Source organism: Syngnathus typhle, linkage group LG8 (genome assembly GCF_033458585.1).
Source record: "Syngnathus typhle isolate RoL2023-S1 ecotype Sweden linkage group LG8, RoL_Styp_1.0, whole genome shotgun sequence".
Lineage (NCBI taxonomy): Eukaryota > Metazoa > Chordata > Actinopteri > Syngnathiformes > Syngnathidae > Syngnathus > Syngnathus typhle.
This window is the reverse complement of record NC_083745.1, coordinates 12,590,321-12,602,868: the sequence shown is the minus strand read 5'-3', so window position 1 is coordinate 12,602,868 and position 12,548 is coordinate 12,590,321. Positions and strand designations below refer to the sequence as shown.

At 41.1% G+C, this 12,548-nt stretch overlaps 1 long non-coding RNA gene and 1 pseudogene across 1 annotated transcript; both read left to right on the top strand.

Annotated features, from left to right (window-relative positions):
- The first annotated feature begins 1,241 nt into the window (after nt 1-1,241).
- On the top strand, nt 1,242-4,269 carry LOC133158418 (DNA (cytosine-5)-methyltransferase 3C-like; annotated as a pseudogene).
- Nucleotides 4,270-7,216: 2,947 nt separating this feature from the next.
- LOC133158305 (uncharacterized) lies at nt 7,217-11,438 on the top strand. The gene is made up of 4 exons (XR_009715191.1): nt 7,217-8,957; nt 9,042-9,188; nt 9,536-11,074; nt 11,143-11,438. It is a non-coding gene; the product is annotated as an uncharacterized LOC133158305 (long non-coding RNA).
- Nucleotides 11,439-12,548: the final 1,110 nt, after the last annotated feature.

The following is a 12,548-nucleotide window of genomic DNA, read 5'->3' as shown; positions in this document are numbered from 1 at the left end:
TACCAGACCAGATCTAAGCTTTGTAGTGAGCAAACCTTCACAATACCTTTCCAAACCAACTATAGAACAATGGGCTACAATAAAACATGTACTGAGGGCACAAAGGAAAAGATGTGTTACAAAAAGAGTGATGGTGAACCACTTGGGTTGGAAGCATTCAGAAATGCAAACTGGGCTGAACATGATACTGACAGACGTGGCACGTCAGGTTATTGTGTTAGCTTGAGCAAATTTGGTCCCTTAATTTCATGGAAAACCAAAAGACAAGCAACAGTAGCTCTTTCAACGTGTGAAGCTGAATACATGGCCTTGGCTTCAACTGTACAAGAATGTCTGTATTTAGTACAACTGTTAGATGGTGTTGATGGGTATCATTACAAGCAGCCAAAGGTTTATGAAGAGAATCAAGGAGCCATAGCCTTAGCTAAAAATCCTGTACAAAGACAACAATGTAAACATGTTGACAGAAAGTACCACCTTGTAAGATCAACTGTTAACGATGGCAGAATATATGGTGGTTGATCTCATGATAAAACCTCCAACAAAGTCCAAGTTGATGAATTTTGTGGCATTTATGTTTGGAGAGTAGAAATTTGTTTATGGAATGTGTTTCTATCATATGATGAATTTGGTGCTATTTAAAGATTAAAGATTAAAGATAAAAGATAAAAGTCCCAATGATCGTCACACACACACCTGGGTGTGGTGAAATTTGTCCTCTGCATTTAACCCATCCTCGTGTGATTTTAATCCATCCCTTGGGGGAGAGGGGAGCAGTGAGCAGCAGCGGTGCCGCGCTCGGGAATCAGTTGGTGATCTAACCCCCCAATTCCAACCCTTAATGCTGAGTGCCAAGCAGGGAGGCAATGGGTCCCGTTTTTACAGTCTTTGGTATGACCCGGCCGGGGTTTGAACCCACAACCTTCCATTCTCAGGCCGGACACTCTTCCACTAGGCCACGAAGCTGTTTATGAATGATTATGTCTGTGTAAACATAAAATGTTTACATGTTTATGAAATGTGTATGCATTACCTTGAGAAAAATCATTGTATTTCTAGTTTGCATGTATTTACCAATATACTAAGAGCAAGTGGGGGTGTTAGTAGTATATGTGCTCTGTATATTGAGAGTTTTATTTTGAAGGATGCTACACAGGAAGTACTGCTTTTACTATTTCTGTTTGACAAATGTTCTTAATAAAATCCAGGTGTTACCAATGTGTTAATTGGGCACTGGCAAACCAAAGTGAGTAGTCGTTTTCTCTGTCTCCACAGTATGACTCTTTTTATTTAAATAACTCTGCTAACACTGACTACCAGCCGCCTGTGAAAAGAAAACATGCTTTTAAGAGTTGAGCAAGCTCCTGCAACTACACTTACACAAAAGACACTTTAATTGAGAGGCTTCGAGACAAAGGCACAAAAATCGAAGATTGTTGCTTGGCTTGCGGGTCGCCTGATGTGGTTGTTGCAGCACCCATTCTTTGAAGGTGGTCATTGTTTCAAATGCAAGAAATACTTCACAGAAACACTCCATTGCTACGATGAAGATGGCTACCAGTCGTACTGCACCGTGTGCTGTGGCGGGTCAGAGGTCATGTTTCTGTAAGGAGTGCGTGGAGATCCTAGTGGGAGAGGTAACCTTTTGTGATCTGAAAGATATTGATCCGTGGAGCTGCTACATTTGCCAGCCAACACAGCGCGAGGCAAAGCTCAAACTCAGGCCAGACTGGAGCGTCAAGGTCCAAGACTTCTCTGCCAACAACAGCGCCATGGAGTTTGAGCCTCATACAGATTACCCGGCCATCGCTGCAGATAGACACAAGCCCTTGAAGGTTCTGTTACTCTGTGACTGTATTGCAACAGGATACCTGGGGCTCAAGGTCCTTGGCATCAAGATGGAACGCTACATTGCGTAAGAGATTTGTGAGGATTCCATCGCGGTGGGTATGATCAAGCACGCTGGCAAGATTGAATACGTCAGCGACGTCTGCACCATCATAAGGAAACACTTCGCTGAATGGGGCCCTTTTGTTCTGCTGATTGGAGGAAGTCCTTGCAACGACCTCTTCATGGTCAATCCCCTACGGAAAGGCTTGTTTGATGGCACCGGAAGGCTCTTCCTTGAATTCTACCACATTTTGACGCTGCTGAAGTTGGAGGGTGACGACCGGCCTTTCTTCTGGCTCTTTGAAAATATGGTGTTCATGTCGAGCAGAGACAATACGGACATCTGCAGATTCCTGAAGTGCAATCCTGTTTGTGACTGTCAATCCTGTGTGACTGTCAGCCCCGCACATCGAGCTCGCTATAGCTCGCTAAGTGTCTCCCAGTCTTTTTTGGTGACGATTGGGCTGAGTTCTTCAGAGTCAGTTATGTAAGTACTAGCTGTCATTGTGTCATTAAAAATACAACAATTGGAACAGGCCTAAATTCACTTGGTCTTGTGCAACTCATATACAGTAATAAGAAGCTGTTTTTGTCTTTGATTTACTTTTCATTAACTTTGGTCATTTGACTTTTATGTGTATATACCTGATCTAACATTTATATTCAACAATAGGACAATATTTGGAAAAAATACATATTGAAGTGTGACATGAAAGATACAGTTCATCTGCATAAAGCAGAGCCCCGTGCAGTGTTTTTGGAAGTTAATATTCATTTTCAAATATCTGTAAAAAACAAAACAAAACAAAAAACACCAGGGCAACAACAGAGGGGTCACAAGTTGAAGTGGGGCCCAGAGGAATAGGCTGCTTTTTATTTTTTTTCAGTCTCCAGATCTTGTGGAGTCACAGGTACCAGTTGCCATCATGACTGTTGTCCCAGAAGGTGAACCACTCGATCTGTTGGGCCCTCACCCTGCAACTGTGACACACTGCATAATACTTGAAGGTACCGTGGCAATGGATACCGCTGGCGGTCTCTCTGATGCGTTTTGCCTCACATTTGTGCTTATGTATGCCCTTCATCTGGACTATCCCAAAAAGATGCGCAACACCTTTGAGTTTGTGCAGAGGGTGATGCTAAACTTGGGAGTTGGAAATCTGAGACCAAAAATTCAAACCTTGAAAAATGCACTTCAGGACAAAATGTTAGTGTTCTTGTTCAGATGTTTCAAACAGGCTTAGTTGTATCATGCAGGCATTGTGGTACCCTGTTCAAAAAAGAGGCCTGCTATAATTATACTGCACTTTAATTTAAACAGTTTTGCTAATTTCTGAATACTGATTGTTTTTTTGTTTTTTAATGCATTTTAACACCCCTTTTCTTATTAGGGGATGTTTTTGATGTTTTTAGTTGTTTTTTTTGTTTAGTTTAGTTATGTTTATCTCGTTCTACTGTGTTGACTCAGAATTTTTCATATTTCATTTTTTTGCTGCTTTGTCAGTTAAGGTTGGGATAGTATTAATAAAGGATCTGCTTCCTTATAAATCTTCAGTTGTCTTTACTGTGTTTTTTCAAGCCAATCGGTTTCCTAGAATTTTATAAGAAGGTAGAACTTAGTGCAGTCACATCAACTTGGTAATCTCAGAAGTGAAAACTTGAATTATAAAAGAAATCAATAGTAGAAACATTCCTTTAAACACTACTGGTATGTTAGTTTACTGCACTGGTAATTGTAGAGTTGCTTACACTTAGTTATAAGTAGAGAATAATAGAAATGTTCAATTAAATGCTACTGTTTTGGTGGTTCACAGTACTGCAAATTAGAGAGTTACCAACACTTTATTACAAGTATGCAGTACTAGACACATTCCATTAAACAGCACCGATATGATAGTTTACTGTACTGGAAATTAGAAAGTTACAAACACATGATTACAAGTAAATAGTACTACAAACTTTCTAGTAAACACTTTTCATAAGGAAGTTAAGAGCACTTGATAAGTATTCAGAAATGGAAACATTTAACTTAATGTTACAACAATAAGTTAACTCTAGAGATTCTTGAATTATCAACACTTGAAAAACATTTACTAAATTAGCTTGAGTGTTTCAAGGCAATCGGTTTCCTAGATCTGTTCAAGTAAAGCCCACTTATAATTTTTTTCAGTGTACTTCTGGGGAAACCTTCCAGGCAAGAATAGGTCGGTGGGCGCATCCTTGGATCAAAAAGTGAATCTTCAGGATTGTTTGGAAGTTGGCTTCCCCAAACACTACACGGATGTGAACAATATGGGCCACTTGCAGCGCCAGAGGGTCCTGTGGCATTCCTGGAGCATCGCCGTCATTCGCCACCTGATAGCGCCACTCAAGGAGTAATTCGAATATGAATCACACCAGCCAAGTCCGTAAGGCCACAGATGCATGAATACTGTTTCTGGACTAAAAAACGCAGCCGAATAAAAGCCACGCCAGACAAAATTAGGGGAAAGTATGGTTTTGTTTATATATTAGCAGCACGGGACAATAAGCTCAAGGTGTTTTAATGTTTAATTTCCATACATATGCACAAATCATACAAAATCATCAAGGTCATGGAAAATTCCTTGGTAAGCTGCACTGGACTAGAAAATGCAGGGTTCAAAGCTTGTGCAAAAAGTAGCGGCTTTTAGTACAGAAAATACAGTACTTCCATGCACGAGCGCAAGAGTTCTTGGCGGAAAACCAAATGCTTGCCACTGTATGTTGGTGTCCTCCCACATATCAACAATGGGTTTTTATCTTTCAATATGTGCCTTGCAATTGGCTGCCCACTGGTCCAGTGAGCCTGCCCCTTGTAACCCTACAAAAGAAAAAAGATAAATGGATGTAGAAACTGGATTCGGTTGAAGTTGAAAAATTGTGCAAAATGTAAATAAAATCAAAATACAATGATTTGAAAATCATTTAACCTATATTCAGTTGGATACACTACAAAGATAACATATTTAATCCTGAAACTCAAACTTTATTTCATTTTTCAAATAATAATTAACTTAGAATTTCATGGCTGCAACACATGCAGTAGAAGTTGGGAAAGGCCATGTTTACCACTTCGTTATACCACCTTTCCTTTTAATAACACTCAAACGTTTTGGAAGCGAGGAGACTAATTCTCTGAGCTTCTCGTGTGGAATTATTTCCCATTCTTGCTTGATGAACCGCTTCAGTTGTTCAACAGTCCGGGGTCTTCCCTGTCGTATCTGGACTGCAAGCGGGCCAGGGGAGAACCTGGACTCTTTTACTTCGAAGCCACGCTGTTGTAACACGTGCAGATTGCGGCTTGGCATTATCTGGCTGAAATAAGCAGCGGCATTCATGAAGAAAGAAGTCGCATATGTTGCTCCAAAATCTGTATGTACTTTTCAGCATTTATGTTGCCTTCAAAGAAATGTAAGTCACCTATGCCATGGGAACTAATGCACCCCCACACCATCACAGATGTTGGCTTTTGAACTTTGCGTTGATAACAGTCCGGATGGTCCGCGTCCTCTTTGGTCCAGAGCACACAACGTCCAGTGTTTCCAAAAACAATTTGAAAAGTGGACTCATCAGACCACAAAACACTTATTCATTGTTCATCAGTCCATTTTACATTAGCTCGGGCTCAGAGAACCTGGCGGCCTTTCTGGATGTTGTTCATAACCGCCTTTTGCTTTCCATGGTAGAGTTTTAACCCGCACTTACTGATGTAGAGATGAACTGCATTTATTAACAGTGGTTTTCTTAAGTTTTCCTGAGCCCATTTGGTAATATCCTTTACGCACTCATGTCGGTTTTTAAGGCAGTGCCGTCTGAGGGATCGAAGGGCACGGTCATTCAGTCTTGGTTTCCGGCCGTGGCGCTTATGTGCTTTTCAAATCATTGTATTTTGGGTTTATTTACATTTTACACAATTTCCCGACTTCAACCGAATCCGGTTTGTACAAACGAGGAGCTGAGAACGGGCCTGATGTAACATTAACAGGTATTCAAATAACTATAACATAAATACTACGTTTATCAAACCATCTGTGTCACTCCAAATCATTGAATCCATCGATCAAATTCGTCGTCCTTTATGTAAACTACGCTGCGTGTGCGGCGTGCCGCTTACATCGGACTTGGCGTCAGTTGCAGTTCAAATTATTCCACAGGCCCATATAACAATATATAAACTATATATCAAACAATAATATATTTCACAAAACAAGAGCTCATCTTATGTAATTTAACATATAAGTCGCTCCTCAGTATAAGACTGGACACAGAGAGCTTTTTTAAAGTTTTAATAACATACCTTAACATTTCTTTCCAAACACTGCCTGTGACGCAGCAGTAATACCGCAGCAACACGGAAGTAACACAGCACTAATAGGGTTTGATTAAATATAACATACCGGTAAAAGTCACTGAGACGCGGCGGTAACACAGCAGCAACACGGTAGCACAGCACTAACAGGGCTGATTAAAAAAGCATACAAGCAAAAAAAAGAGCTTCGTCTTCATCTTCCTCCTGTGCATTGAAACCATCGAAGTCTTCCGATTGGAATAGCGTTAGTTATCCTTTGCCACACACTCTCAGTATCTCTTTCTTCGTCGGTTTTATGCATTTCTTCTAGCATTAAACTAGCGAGCGACACGTAGAGCTCCAGAGTAGACGCGACCGTGAAATAAAGAAAAGGGTGACTCAACACAATGTCATCAACATCGACTGCCTTTAGCTTAAAAGCGGCATCATATGCTCTTCTTTTGTCCCCCATAATGAGAGTTTGTGTATAAAAGCTTCCTTTCAGTAATGTCTGTCTTGATCTCGTTCTGTCTCTTCTTTGTGTGAATATACGGCACTATTTGCCTGGCGGATGGACATGCGATCAACACACCACTTTTCTCCCCAGTGACAGTGTCCATATATCCTCCGCCCAGCAAAGCGGTTTCGCACAACAGCAGTCCACAGCCATTTTACGAGTGTATAAAAGTGATCAAGTCATCACAAAAATCACGGAAAAACTCCTATATAAGCCGCACCGGACTATAAGCCGCAGGGTTCAAAATTTGAGAAAAAAGTCCCGGCTTATAGTCCGAAATTTACGGTACGTTATCCCACTACTATCTTTCATTCAGCTGGAAAGAATAAATCACTTTTTATGCCCCCAAAAATCACCAACTTGGTTTGATTTATCATGTTTTGTGTTTTCACTATTTAAAATGTGAATTTGAACACATTTAGATCAAATCCATTTTATTCATTTTATTCTTGTAGGTAATTTTTTTTATGTTTATTATGTATTGAATCAGTAAAACATTTGATGTCTTGACGGTTTATTGTGGTGTCCGAAAAAAAAACAAGCGAGTTGACTTCGTTTCCTACTTCCGGATTTTATTCAGATTGCTGTTGTCATGCTGTCGGGTTTTGTAGATTGTTTTGTTTTGTCCTGCCCCTCGCGTTATCACTTCCTGTTTTATTTTGTACAGATCACGGGTCCTTCCTCTGCACGGCCGTCCACTTGACCTCCCTGCTTTGCCCGTGAGACTTTGCCTTTATTTTTCCCTCAGTTTGAGGCGCTTTTTGTTTGCTGTTCTCAGCCCTTTTTTCCCTCGTGTTGAGGAGCTTTTGTTTATGCCCTTTTTCCCTCATGTTGAGGCGCTTTTGTTTTTGCGCTTTTTCCCTCATCGTGAGGAGTCTTTTGTTCTTGGAGCTGTTGGCAACGAAGGAAATAAACTCCTTGATTTTTTTTAAACTCTGCATTCGAGTCCTCTCCCTGCCCTGAGCCTGACAGCTGTGATTATTTACGGCAATGGGTCCCATTTTATTAGTCTTTGGTATGACCTGGCTGGGTTTTGAACTCATAACCTTCCAGTTTCAGGGTGGACACTACCACTAGGCCACAGAGCTGGAGCTTTTGTGTTGTGTTTAGTTTCTATAAACTTTTAGCTTTTTTTTTTTTAAACTATTTTAGCAGATGCACTGATTGTTTGGCATTTTTAATTTTGTTGTACATGTGACAATAAAGATCTATTTATCCATCTGTGTAACTAATAAAGTTGTGACGCTATGCCCAAACGGCTTTTTTTTTTTACTCCACCACGCATTAAAGCGGGTGGAGAAGCCAAGCTGCCTTCGTTACAGCAAACCTGAAGACAGAGGTAAGTGTTTTCTCAGGTATCTCCCCTCCAACTTCAAATTTGTGATGTGCCTAGTTTGTTTATTTATTTTATACAAATACAAGCAACATTCCAAGTTGCTTTGGCCGCTTTCGGTCATCCGTTTTGCAATTTGTCCGAGTGAAGGTAAAGTGCTTCGCCTTATCGCTAAATGCTGCAGTGGGACATGCGTTCGCCAGATTGACAAGAACTTTGCACATTTTTTGAAATTTTCTTCACAGGCTTGGAATGAAATGGAAATGTGTATACAAATAAAAGATCCGAAAAATTCGTAATTTTTATTGTTTGGCACTTTCTCTTTCAGCATGAACAGAAAAGTAATCAAAATGTGGTGGACGCGGCGCGACATTCGACCTGTGAAATGGATGGGCATTATGAAAACGTAACTGTTGCCCTCTGTGATGGTAAGACCCCTTTTAAGATGACTCTTTTCAGTCATCTGGCTAGCAGAGTCACAGAGGTCAACAGTTACGTTTTCGCCCATTTCATGGCGGAGGCAATAAATCCCAACATGCTGCTATGTCAAAAGAGCAGCAGAATATACGTGGGGCGAAGGTGCAGTGCAGCGATGCCTTGAGGGCTGAGGCACTCCACCTCATTTTCCCCCCGTCGTTGCCAATGCCCCTCAGCGAGGTTATCAGAAACCCTCCTGAGGGGCTGGTAAACGTTCAGGGACAGGTTGAAAGTGTAAGTTTAATTTACACGCACGTGCATGTTAAATATCTATTTAGAACTACTAAAAATACAAAAAATTGTTTTCTTGCATTAAACATTGCAGGATAACGCAATGGTATGTCTTTGTTCCAAATTAGAAACAGCCAAGCAGAATAGTGTCTGTGCGCGGGGCTCGGTTGGTGCCAGTGAGCATCGTGTTCCTAAAACAAGTAACCCAGTTAAACAAGTTGCTTTACTGTTATTGCACTTCACGCATGCATACTGAATTAATATTTGGTTTTAAACTATTGCAGAACGAAGCGGTCGTAAGAGTGGCCGTGTGGAGGGAGGCGACCTTGACCCCGATCAAGGTTGGGGCCTTCTACACATTCTCGCTCCTTAGTGCCGTGACAAATGATTTCGGCCTGTCCCTCAATACGACCCAGTATTCAAAGATATCGGTGAGTAAAGAAAAGGCTGTAAAACGGAAAAGGAATATCATCAGTTTACTAGGTTGTTTTGAATGAACGCGTAGAATACTACAAATGCCGGCTTTCCATACAATCTCGTTCAAATTTTACAACTTTACAACAAAGGCTGTTGAATTGTGACCAGCATGTCTACAAACAACCCCCCTGGTGGGGACAAAACGGTACAGATAATGGAAGGATTTTATGAATTAGTAATTGCATGTGATGTGACTGTGATGAATTGACCTTTAACTTTATGGAATTATTTGTGACTTTTGAGTTATATAATTGTTCTCAGTTTTCACCTGAGTATACCTAATTGGGTTTTTATTCCCTAGGGCTACAATACAACTGTAAGCTTGGTGGCTATTGGGCTAATGATGGAGGAGGAGGAGGAGGTCAAGTTGGTGGATGGGGAGGGGGTCGAAACCACAATTGCCTTGAGTGTATGGACCAAGACTTTCGTTGAGCCACCAAAATTACCAGAAGATGGACTCCAATTGAAACTCATTTATTCGGAGGGTGAAGTGGTGGAAATTTGCAAATAAATTTTATTTTGCCAATGCTGTTCATTTGCCTACATTGTTTTCGGTCACAGTTAGGGGTTGGATGGGGTGCAGGTGGGCTTTTCATTGGGAAGAGTTTAAATTTTCTGATCATTCACCCCATTCAAACTTTCACACGTTCCAAAAATTCATGTCACGCTTGCTACCATTAAATGTCATTTAGCGTTTTTTGTGTAATTAGCAAATTTGTCGCTTAAAATCCCCCATTCATTCTTAATGGCAATGTCAACCCGAGCCAGTTTCCTGTAGTGGGTTCGATTCCCACATTGGGTGTCATAAATGATTTTACTCTTTATTCTTCCCGCTTATCATTTTCAACGCTTATCATTTGTAGCTTTTGTCATTCACATTCAACATTCATTACATTAAGCAATTTCCACCAATTTGCTTACGCATTCAACAAACACATTCATTACATTAACCAAGTTCAACCACCTTGAAGGAAGGAACCTGATTAGCTCAGTCGGTCGGGAGCACAAGCGTTTCAGCACACGAGCCGTGTATCAAAACCCGCGTGGGTTCTTCATGACACAAATTCATGTCATTTATTTCTGCCGCGTATCATTTGTAACATTTTCCCATTTTTCACAATAATTTATTTCCCTTTTTATTCTTTCCGCTTAGCATTTGTGACTTTTTTGTAACATTTGTAACATTTTCACATTTCACAATAATGTATTTCCCTTTTTATTCTTCCCGCTTATCATTTGTAACTTTTTTGAAACATTTCATTTTTAACGCTTAGCATTTGTAACTTTTTTGTAACATGTATTTGTAACATTTTCCCATGCCTGCCAGCCTGTGTGCGTGCACGTACAAGACCCACAATGCCCCGCGCGCAGCCAAGCTGGAAGAACCAGCCGCGGTTCTCCCCTGCCGCGGGAACGCGCATGCCTTATTTGGAAAGCGAAAAACCAATCTCGTACGGCGTCAGCACTGTTGTTTTCAATAAAAACATGAACTCACGTTTGCTTCAGTCAATTTCAATTTTTATAAAGGATTATTCTCATTTGATGTCTTTAAATTCATCCGCGTTCTGCCATTGAAGAGGGGTGCATTAAAAGACCAGTCGTACAGACGGAACACTCATTCACTTCACCAAAACGCAGCAATATAATTACGTGAGCTCTTTGCATAAACCTCGATGCAAAGAAACTCCTTTTTGGGTACAGGCTACAAGGAGTATATAGTACAAAGGAGACTTTATACTTGATTGTACGTCTGTTTGTTTCAACTTAGAAACAGCCAAGCAGAATGGTGTCGGTACGGGGGGATCGGTTGGTGCCATTGAGCATCGTAGACATAAAACAAGTAAGCAACCTGTCGATTTACTGTTATTGCACTTCACGCATGCATACTGAAGTAATATTTGGTTTTAGACTATTGCAGAACGAAGCCGTCGTAAGAGTGGCCGTGTGGAGGGAGGCGAACTTGACCCCCATCAAAGTTGGGGCATTCTACGCCTTCACTCACCTTAATGCCGTGACCAATGAATTCGCCCTGTCTCAACATGACCCAATATTCAAAGATATCGGTGAGTAAAGAAAAGGCTGTAAAACGGAAAAGGAATGTCATCAGTTTAGGTTGTTTTGAATGAACGAGTATAATACTACAAATGCCGGCTTTCCATACAATCTCGTTCAAATTTTACACCTTTATGTGAAAGGCTGTTGAATTGTGACCAGCGTGTCTGCAAACCACCCCCCCTGGTGGAGACAACGGTACAAATAATGGAATGATTTTATGGACACCCTGTGTCCATAATTTCACACTTCCCACTTACCAAAAATTCCAAACTTTCAAATTTGAAATTCAACGAAATACTCCAAAATTTGGTTTTTCTACATTTTTCAACCGATTCAACCCATTGCACCTTTTATTCACCTCATCCTTACCATATTCACCCCCTTCACCCGCACTTCCACAATTCAACCCTTGACCCCCACTTCCAGTGTGGCAGCCATCTTGGATTGACCCTGAAGTGCCCCCAATAACCCAGAATGAACCGCAAGTGCCCCAAATCAAACCGGAAGTGACCTTAGGTAAACAGGAAATGACCACAGGTAAACCGGAAGTGACCCCGAATCGAACCGGAAGTGACCTCACGGAATCCGGAGGTTACACAAATCAACCGGAAGTTACCCAAATAAACCGGAAGTGACCTTATTTCAACAAGTGCCCTAATTCAAACCAGAAGTGACCTATATTTAACATTTGCGCTAACTTTTACAATTTTCGTCCGATTCAACCCGTTTCAACTTTTGAACTCCAAAGTGAACCTCTTGAACCTGTAGTTTTCGTTTTGTTCAATTTAAAAAAATTTGGGTGCAATGTTTTTCAAAATGTAGAAAAAATTTCGCTTTTCTACATTTTTTGACAAATTCAACCAATTCCAACTTTATTCATTTTGTTCACCTCATGCCTACCATACCCACCCCATTCATCCCCATTTCCACTATACTTACACAATTTAACCCTTGACCCCCACTTCCAGTGTGGCGCCCATCTTGGATTGACCCTGAAGTGCCCCCAATGAACCCAGAATGAACCGGAAGGCGACCACGATTGTGAGTGATGTGAGTCACCCCCCTCACTCTTTGTTTGATCTTCCGCCCTCTGGGAAGAGGTATAGCAGCCTGCTCTCCCACACCCCAGACTCAACAACAGCTTCATACTCCAGGCTGTTGGGATCCTGAACTCGCTTCTTTTTTCTGCGTAGCGTCCGGTACTTTTGTGCTGTGCTTACTGTCTGCTGTATGCACACTGGCTCCGTTTTGCTCCTCTT